This window comes from Saccostrea cucullata, unplaced genomic scaffold, assembly GCF_032062105.1.
Source record: "Saccostrea cucullata isolate Sc308-1 unplaced genomic scaffold, CSIRO_AGI_Scuc_v1 ctg2292, whole genome shotgun sequence".
Taxonomy (NCBI): Eukaryota; Metazoa; Mollusca; class Bivalvia; order Ostreida; family Ostreidae; genus Saccostrea; species Saccostrea cuccullata.
The window spans coordinates 6,741-17,500 of NW_026920776.1; positions in this window are offsets into that span (position 1 = coordinate 6,741).

The window sequence follows — 10,760 nt, forward strand, 5'->3', positions numbered from 1 at the left end:
ACCGCATAGATGAGGAAAATGAGGAATATACCAGACCCAAAAGTACCTACTTAACGCCAGTCCGAGGTGTACCAAAATTCAGCAGAAAAGAAGAAAAAGACGAAATCCATGCCGTCGACTGGATAGAAGAAGTTAAACATGTTATTGATAGCCGTCGCATGAATAGAGAGGAGAGTATCGATTTCATAATTTCGAAATTCATAAGAAGTTTACTGGTGGAGAACATTCAAGATCCTTTAACTCATCATGAAGCAAAGCAACACCGATCAAAAGTACCGGTAGTTGAGATCACAAGCAGACTCTGGAGGGACGTAGGAAACCGAACTCAATGGTATGGAACAGGAATCAACTGAACAAAGGCCAACCAACCCTCCTCCACTCTAACCATCAACCCAGACGGGATCAACAAAAACTACAGCACAATGGACGGTTACCCAAACAACATCAACAAATGTCCAAACGCTAGGCCTTTCAACTAATTTTTCAAGTTGCACATATGGTGAAAAACATTGTATAGATAGATTTATAGGTACATAGAATTATCAAAAAAGATAATAACTTGTGCATATTTTAATTACCTCATTAAAAAGATTAATAATAATTTATACTTGACTTTTCCGATGTTGTGTTTTAGGACAGGTAACTCAGGTGTGAAAAATGACCAACTTATTGCCGATTTATGAGTTATCGTTTATAGGAATGACATATAGGCTGCTTCAGCATTGGTATTGTTATATACACAAAAGGTTCCCTTACATTGTTTTGTTCATGCACAAAGAGAATGCCTTCTCTCTACCTGAAATAAAAGGGTCAAATGAATATGGAACAGACTATATTCAATAGTTTAACTCTCTTAGACGATTATTATGAAGAAGAAAATTTAATGTCATGTTTTTTGTGTTCGCGATTTTTCGCTTCCTATGTAAATATATATATTTTTACAAGTAAATGCAACAATTGATCATCTTATTTGTCTTACTAAGCACGAAGGGGAACGACCGAGTATAAAAATTTAAATAGGTTAGAACTAAGAAGGAAGGTAGATTTCACTTTTATTTTAATTAAACAGTTTAATTATTTGCAGTAAACCGGTGTACGCAACTATAAAGTAAATAAGTTTAACATTGGTGCTAAATTTTAAAACCACTAGATTCTACTGAAAGCAAAGAAACACCTGAGAAATGCTAAAAACTGCCTTGCGTATAAACAGTTAGATACCCCGATCCTGCTTTAAACAAGTTTCAGCAGTGAGTTATCGTTCATAACACCGACCCCTAGCGGCAGTTAAAGGCCTACCATCTACAACAACGCAGCCAAGTATTACACCAAAACAATACCAGCCACAACCACAAAGGGTTACAATGCATCTATGTGGTAAGTGAGTTCATATGCATTGACCGATAGGCAAGCGATACAGATATTCCCAATCAATACGACAGAAATTGTAAAGCAGTAGTTTTAATCGCTTGGAGACCAGTTTGAGGTCAACTTTACTGTGTTTAAATACGTTTTCCTTCAGAAATATAAACAAGACAATTGTGAGGAGCATTTGGTTCTGATAGATTTAGCAGTAGTTTCTTTAACTTCCAATTTTCTTTTAAAACAACATCAAACATAAATAATATCTGAAATATAGTTAAGGTCATACGCAATGTACTTTGAATTTTATTGGATTCTTTCCTGGAGTTGAAGAGTTCCACAAAATGAATGACCAGTGTGCAATACTTTTAATGTATGGATTTGTACACCTCTTCTAAAACAATTTTTGATGGACAAAAATCTGGAATTTATGATTTGTAATTTTTGTGCATTTTTCTTTAAATAATGCAAACATTTTCACAATTTGATATCTTTTCAAAACACCTGGTAACGCATGCTGATGTTTTTCCTAAGAACATGTAACGGTATTGTAAGTTTAAATTTAGAATATCTTGAAAAATTATCAGTAGGTGACGTACGTTGCGTATGTCCTTAAGTCGGTATCAGACTTCATGTACAAATTGCAGTAAATACAGGTATTGGAAACACCAGACCAAAGGTTTACCGGAACAATTGCATCTGTGTCGTTTGACAGGTATATTCATAGAAGCTTTTGTTGTATAGATTATTTAAAATAGAGATAAAACTAGCTATCATTTTTCAATATTTTAATCAGGATTACTCAATTATTATTTTTAACTTATAATTATTTTACAATTTTCATAAATATTGAGAGTAATTTTTGTGAAATATATATTTTTTAAAGAGCCAAGTATGTTAGTAAGAAAAATCGGCCTTTCTTTGAAAATTGAAAATAATTATATAAATTTAACTTCAGGATGTATGCTTCATAAATATATTAACAATATCCATCTATCTTTTATAGTTAAGTTGAGATGACCCTCTGAAGATGAAGTGTATTTTATTGCATTTTACTGATTTGAGCACTGTGACGTCATTTTTACCATCAATTAAGAACATTTTATTAACAAGTTTAATGTTTCAATATATGTTATAGGAAAAAATTGATATTTAACTGTTTAAATTACATTGTTTGTTTACCTTAAAAATAATATTGCACAAAAAGAATGTTTTAAAGAACAAATGACTCTCAATATCTTTGTATATCTGAATATCATAATTGCAGTCAATTCTGTGCATAATTTGCAGTCTATTTTTCTCCTCAAATCAATTCATTTTTTTTAATTAATGTTTAAGTAATAGATCATGATTGATAAAAGATCCTTAAAATTTAGTTTTTAAAGGATCTTTAAAAATAAATGAGGCAATATTACTTTCTTAAGCATTTATTTTGACCTTTTTGCACTTAAGTTAAAAATACAATGTTACAAAGCAAAAAATCACCCTTTTGAGGTAAAATAATACAATTTAAAACAGTATTAGGTACTCTTCGTTCAAAAGATAACGATGTACAGCAAAATTAAAAACAAAGAAATTATATGAGCAGGATATAATGATATCAATTACAATTAAGCAGTTTCTTTTGGTTTATGATGACTTTGCACAATAACTTGATCTTTGAATTTGCACCACTGACAAAGAATTAATTCAAACATTTTCCAACTTACCAACAGGAAACTTGCAAAGCTGTACAAAATAACTGACATAAATTAACATAAAAATAATATTTTATTTGTATGTTAAAAAAAATATATAATTATATTCTAAAACTTTGTAAAATATGAGATGACTTTCTTTTGTTGTTTTATTTTAAAGATTGAAAAATGTCAAACTGTTCAAATTATAGCTGTACATACAAATCATCATTTTAAACGTAAAAACAAGTTCTGATCCATTAATGTGAGTTCAACTATGAAAACATCAAATATAGAAACAGTTTGCAATGTCTTTGTATTTTTTGGCACTGAAGATTTAAAATTATTACATATTTATATTAAAACATTATAAACAAAAATATCAGAAAAAAGGAGATTACATGCCTATAACTGCAGCGGACATAACACTTACACTGTTCAAAGAACTATATATGAAATTATTAACTTTTATACATTTTAATAATGGACACAAGAAAAAGTTCCAATTAACCTGTCAATCTAAATGAATAATACATAATTTGAAAATACACAATCAGTAAGTTAAAGCATTCTTGTCTTTATTCCCCAGTGGCTTCAGTTTCACTGTCACTTTCATCAACTACTGTGGAAACACAAAATTTCGTGGGGATAAAATTTCGTTGATTTTTCATAAAAAGTAGTTTCGTGGGATTAAATTTCATTGCCAATTGTTAACAACGAAATAAACGAAATTTAATCCCCCACGAATATTTGTGCTTTTACAGTATATCTGAAATGTCCGCTGGAAAGTCCGTAATGGTGGACTCCTCATCATAAATCTCCCTCCAACTATATCGCTTCTTCACAAGATTGTCTGACTCTATCTCTGTCTGCAGCTGATTTGGTTGGGTAGAGAGGTTTCGCATCTTTTTTTTGCAATCTGGAAATCATTCTCTTCATCTCCACTGCTTAGAGGGGGCCTAAAACAATTTTTTCATAATAATTACAATGTATTTTTAATTGAATTTTTCATAATAGAAATTAAAAACTTGTTCAGGCTGTAACAAACTTTTTTAAATTTTACCTATGAAGTGTACCTGTATTTGTTGCAGATTGCAATTATAATTCGCACATATAGTCACCAACATATGGGATCTGGGAATTAGGGAGTTGTCTTGCCAAGTACCTTCACGTCTTATTTCTCGCATTTACTGATTCTACCACCCATCTTATCTGTTTAGTGTTATAGGAAAAATTAATAATCTCTGTTAATATACCAAAACATTCAAGCATATCTTATTCATATGTCTATAAATAATCAATCATTATTCATTTACTGGGTCATAATACATGTAGAAAAGTACCTTTGTGCTCAAACGAAAGCTACTGGCATTCTCTGTGGAGTGTTGCCTCTGGCCTTTTCGTGAAAAAGAAGACATCTCCATATGAATTCCCAGATTATCCAACACTCATGAGGAATCCCTAAAACCCCTATCCACTATCATGATATCATCCTCCTGGAGCCAAGTCTTGATTTCTTGAGTGTCTGTACCAATGATGTGTTTTAAAATGTTTGCATCAGAATTCTTTCCGTCGGCTAAATACGGTCCAATGGCAGCTATGATATAACCTGTGGTTGTGACAATCATCATTGGTTTCAGTAGATGCCTTTTATGTAAATTATCATTCATTTCAATATTCAATAATTATGAATTCATAGTTTTAAAAAAATTTCAATTTTACAATTATAACTTGTATGACATTTTAAACAAATTTTAAATAGCTACAACTGTTTTCTTTCCATGAAAACTAATTTGCAAATTTGTATATGATAAAATTTCAAGTAAGTTGCATTAATTCATTTGTCCTAACTTTAACCAATCAAAAGTTATGGGCAAGGTTATACAGAGTTTTTGCAGACTACAATCTGACAAACAGAGCAAGACATTTGGTTTATTCCACCTAAATTAAAGAATCATTTTTAATTATATATTTGATATTTCTCACCTTTGTTCTTGCAAACTGTATGACCGCCTTTGACAGGAAAACTGTGAACTCTTTTGAAAAAATATATATATGTTCCATCCAGCACTAATATGGCCTGGTTGAGGGTGGGAGAGAACTTTCTTGATTATCTTGAAGCATTTTGAAACTGAAAAAAATAAATACAAAGTATATAATCTTGTTACATTTTTATGGTTTTTTTTTTTTTTTGGGCGGGGGGGGGGGGGTATTAAAAAAGCACCAATATATAAAATTTAATGATTAAAACAATACATACTATATGAAACTTTCATGTGGTCACAGAATAAAATTAAAGCCAGAAAGAAATGGTGACCTATTTTCGGGCGTTTTGGTGTTGTAGTCTAACCCAACCACATTATGACATACGATCAGGAACTGCACTGGCCTATTTCTACTACATGCTCCTGATATATCATGAAGTTATTTAAAATCCTAATGGCATGAAACTTATTCAAAAATAATAAAAACATCACTATATCTAGTGAAAACATGGATGGCTATTTACTTGTAATATGTATCTTGAACATCGTGACATCAACCGTGTAGATTCCATGTGAGATTTTGAGAACCACGGTAAACATGGCATACACCCTGTAGAAATGTTTGATATATTTTCTTTCTCACTGGTTTTATTCAAAAGTCTTCATTAATCATTATTTTTTTTAAAAAGATCTTTAAAATTGCGGCTGTGAATGATAAGCTCTCTCTCTCTCTCTCTCTTCGAAAGCTGACAAGGTATTCATTTAACTAGATTTGAAAGGCCTGGGTAAGTTACAAGTATTATTCCAGCAATTTCTACAATGAAGGATGTTTTTTTAAACATATATATTTTTTTATTAATATCCTGAAATACTAAAGTATCTGGCTTTCATATCGTGATATTTTATATTGTGGTGGATAATATATCGATATGCACAGACCTACCTTTTAATGTATCGCATATAACTAGTATTCATTTTTTTTTCGTCATAGAACAAAACGTTCATTAATTAAAAAAAAAACATCATGTAACTCTGTGCCCCTGCTATAGGAAAAAAACCCAGCACGTACAGATCTAAAACGGGGGGGCGGGGGTCAAAAGGGGACTCAAATACAAACCAAACAGCCTTACATGTATCCGTTTTTAAAATGCACTATTTTTTTTTCACTTGCAATCTCAAGACAGGTACATGTAGAACAAAATATTTCACTAATAATATTATATAGAAAATATGTTCAAATTATAAAATGAGGAATTTTATGTTTATATAGCTATTACACGTATTTCTTTTTTACTTTGAAAGATAGAAAGCGAGAAAAAAAAAAAAAACGATTGGCCACTTTTCAATCAAAATATCCATCCTCATCATAAAAAAATGAATCAACAATCATAAACTTTGTATACTTTGAAAACTAATTGCAAATTATGTCCAATGTTACTTATTAACAAGTAATTCTAACTCCTAAAGCATTTTAAACTATTTTTAGCAAAGAAAAGTAGCAAATAAACTTCAACATGATATGTAAAATATTAGTGTAAAAATCCATTGAATTATAGGTTTTTAAAAAAAATACAAAAAACAATGCGCCCATTATTTAAACGAACAATGAACAAAAGCGTTATCTACTTTTGCAAGTAACTGTACGTTGTCAATGTAAATAATGAAACGTTCTATTTTTAAACGATTGGTATAGGAGCTAAATTTTACATCTAAAATGACATAATACAATCTAAATTGATTTGTACATTTCAAATATTTCCTTTTCTTTATACACTTTCTCAGATTTGGTGTTTATAAGCGACCTTTGTCCATGTTTTGTATGCAAACGACAGCCGCCTCCTCAAATGGATCATACTCTTGATGTAGCAGTAGCACAGGGTTTATCATATGTTTTAAGAATCTAAAGGATATTATATGTATCATTTAACTTTCTACAAAGTTTACGTACCTTTAGATGCTACATTTTTCTCTAAATACTCTCTTGTATACAGCAACGATCGAATGTAGATCTACACCGCAGGTACTGCAGACTGTACGTCACCGGTGATGAAAAATACGTCACAGAAACAGACGACTGAATATTAGAATTTTCAAAAATTCACTGTGGCCACAGCCCACGGCCAGAATGAAACCTGTTCAATTCAACTCCTTTTATGTTCAAGAATTTCTAGTTAAAATATTTTCGTGGCCGATGCTTGTGGCCACATCAAATTTTCCAAATAAACCATGTGAAAAGTGGAGAAAAACGCTCGTTTTCCGGAATACGTCAAAGGTTCGGATATTACATAGCAGCATAAGACGCTTGGATCCGCCGATATGTTTACATATACAAAGACTTCGGATCTTACACTTTATAAAAATACATGAAAACTTGGGAGAGGCAAGCTTTATTTTTTATGTATTTTACAGGGCCTAGTGACTATAACTAACGTACTTGGCTCTTTATTAAAGAGACTTTTGTTCGAGCAATTTATTTTAAATGGAGCTTGATTCATTTTTAGGTCACCTGAGTAAACTCAGGTGACCTATTGCTATCCGTTTTCGTCTGTCGTCGTGCGTTGTGCGTTGTCCGTTAACATTTGAACATTTTCAGCTTCTTCTCTCCAACCACTGAACCAATTTCAACCAAATTTGGCACAAAGCATCTATGGGTGAAGGGGAACAAAAATTGTGAATTTCATAATCCCTGCCCCCCTGGGGCCTGAGGGGTGGGGCCAAAACCACTAAAATTAATGCAATCTTAAAAAATCTTCTTCTTTACTCCTGGACATCAAGCAGTCAAACTGTTTGCATGATTGTAATAAGCAATGAGTCCTCTACCAAAATTGTGAAATTCATGGCCCTGGGGTCAGGGGTTCTAGTGCTAGGGCGGGGCTAAATAATTAGGTAGTGAAAATGCATTATTTCTTTGAAAATCTTCTTCTCTGCTCCTGGGTATTAAATAAACCAACTAAATACACAGTTATGATGAGCAAGAGTGCCTCTACCAAAATTGTGAATTTTATGGCCCCAGGGTCAGGGGTTCTGGTGTTAGGGCGGGGCTCTATTGATTATATAGTGAAAATACATGAATTCTTTGAAAATCTTCTTCTCTGCTCCTGGGTATTAAATAAACTAACTAAGTGCATAGTTATTATGAGCAAGAGTGCCTCTACCAAAATTGTGAATTTTATGGCCCCAGGGTCAGGGGTTCTGGTGTTAGGGCGGGGCTATATAGATTATATAGTGAAAATGCATTACTTCTTTGAAAATCTTCTTCTCTGCTCCTGGGTATTAAATAAACTAACTAAGTGCATAGTTATGATGAGCATTAGTGCCTCTACCAAAATTTTGAATTTTATGGCCCCAGGGTCAGGGGTTCTGGTGTTAGGGCGGGGCTCTATTGATTATATAGTGAAAATACATGAATTCTTTGAAAATCTTCTTCTCTGCTCCTGGGTATCAAATAAACTAACTAAGTGCATAGTTATTATGAGCAAGAGTGCCTCTACCAAAATTGTGAATTTTATGGCCCCAGGGTCAGGGGTTCTGGTGTTAGGGCGGGGCTATATAGATTATATAGTGAAAATGCATTATTTCTTGGAAAATCTTCTTCTCTGCTCCTGGGTATTAAATAAACAAACTAAGTACATAGTTATGATGATCAAGAGTACCTCTACCAAAATTGTGAATTTTATGGCCCCAGGGTCAGGGGTTCTGGTGTTAGGGTGTGGCTCTATTGATTATATAGTGAAAATGCATTATTTCTTTGAAAATCTTCTTCTCTGCTGCTGGGTTTTATGATGATCAAGAGTGCCTCTACCAAAATTGTGAATTTTATGGCCCCAGGGTCAGGGGTTCTGGTGTTAGGGCGGGGCTCTATTGATTATATAGTGAAAATACATGAATTCTTTGAAAATCTTCTCTGTTCCTAGGAATTAAATAAACAAACTAAGTACATAGTTATGATGAGCAGGAATGCCTCTTCCGAAATTGTATATTTTATAGCCCCAGGGTCAGGGGTTCTGGTGTCAGGGCGGGGCTCTATTGATTATATAGTGAAAATACATTAAGTCTTTGAAAATTTTCTTCTCTGCTCCAGGGTATTAAGTAGATGAACTACCTATATAGTTATGATGGACAAGGGCCCTAATCTTCCAGAATTGTGAATTTCAAGGCCCCAGGGCAAGGGGTACCATAGAAGAGGGGGGGGGGGGGCTCTACTAATATACTGAAAATAAATGAATGGTTTGAAATCTGCTCCTTGGTATTAATCAAATATCAAGGCCTAAGGGTCAGGGGTTCATGTGTGGTAGGGGCACTACTGATTATTGCTGAATATTACTGATTAGTTGAAATGCATTTTTTGCTCCCCTACCCTGGGTATGGGCATTAAGTAAACAAACTAAGCAACTGCTAAGTGTATTGTTATGATGATCAATGGTGCCTCTTTCAAAATTGTGAATGCCATAGCATCTGGCTTAAAACATGAATCGAATTCAATCACTGGAAAGTTGTTGCATAATGCTCAGGTGACCTATAAGGCCCATGGGCCTCTTGTTAATTTTTGCCATTTATTTATGAACAAGTATTTAATAATTTATTTTATGTTATGCATTTCAAAAAAAGAAATAGCAATCAAATTAATTAACGACATGATCATGCGTAAATAACAACTTGAATCTATCTATTTTATCGATTATTTATAAAATATTGTAAAATTGCAATACTTTGATAGCGATACAGTCGAGTAATAGAAGAAAGCCTTCTGTCAAATATGACGTCATCAGCCTTGACATGACGCAGCACAAGTGATCCGGAGGAGTAAATTCACTGGTTTAATAATTTACAAGAATGCTTAAATAAATATGATACCATGGCTAATTTTTAGACCTAATCATTAAAACTAAAAGAAAATAATTTATTAAACACAATGTGTATAGAATATGAATTTATCTAGTAGCACTGAAGCTGCACAGAGATAAGGAATATAGAGAATATCGCTAAAACGAAGAGCATATTCGTGATATACATCAAAAGTGCAAAGCATAAGACTATTTTGTTTGAGCTGAAATTTGGAATATTTATTGCTCATATAGTGTATAATTTGAAAAGTGCTGGGAGCTGATCCTGGTCTGCATAACATTTATTTTATTTATAACAGAATTTAAGCGAAGTGGAAATTTTTAGCTTTTATAAGATTTTCGGCAAAATTTTAAGTACGTCGCAAACGGCACTGACTTACTCCCAGCACTGTTTGGGTAGATGATCTAAACCTCTTTTAATATGTATCAATCATTTTCTTGAAAAACAAGCGTATGCCCTTGCACTGTCCACATTTTCTATATTCAGCTTAACAATTCTATTTTTATACAAGTCACGTGACTAACAGCTGATACGTGCGATATTTATGAAAATAAATACGGCCCAGTCCTATCCATTAATGAAAGCTATATTACCTTTTCTACAAGTATTCAGTTGCTTTGTTAAATTTTTTTAAAAGAAGCAATACATATTAAAACGGTGCAAAAGTAACATTTTCCATATCGGTCCTTAACATAGCTGAGTGAATAAGTTCAATTTAATTGGTTAGGTATTGACGTTGTACCCTTAGTGGACGTTAACCCTACCTTGTCGTTGGAATAAACCAACTTTGAGCCCGAGGTTAAAATAAGTAGAAAAATAAAATGTGTATCGATATATTAAAAAAAAATGACAAATGCTTGAAAAATGGTTAATTTATATATGTTTTTTTTCTTTG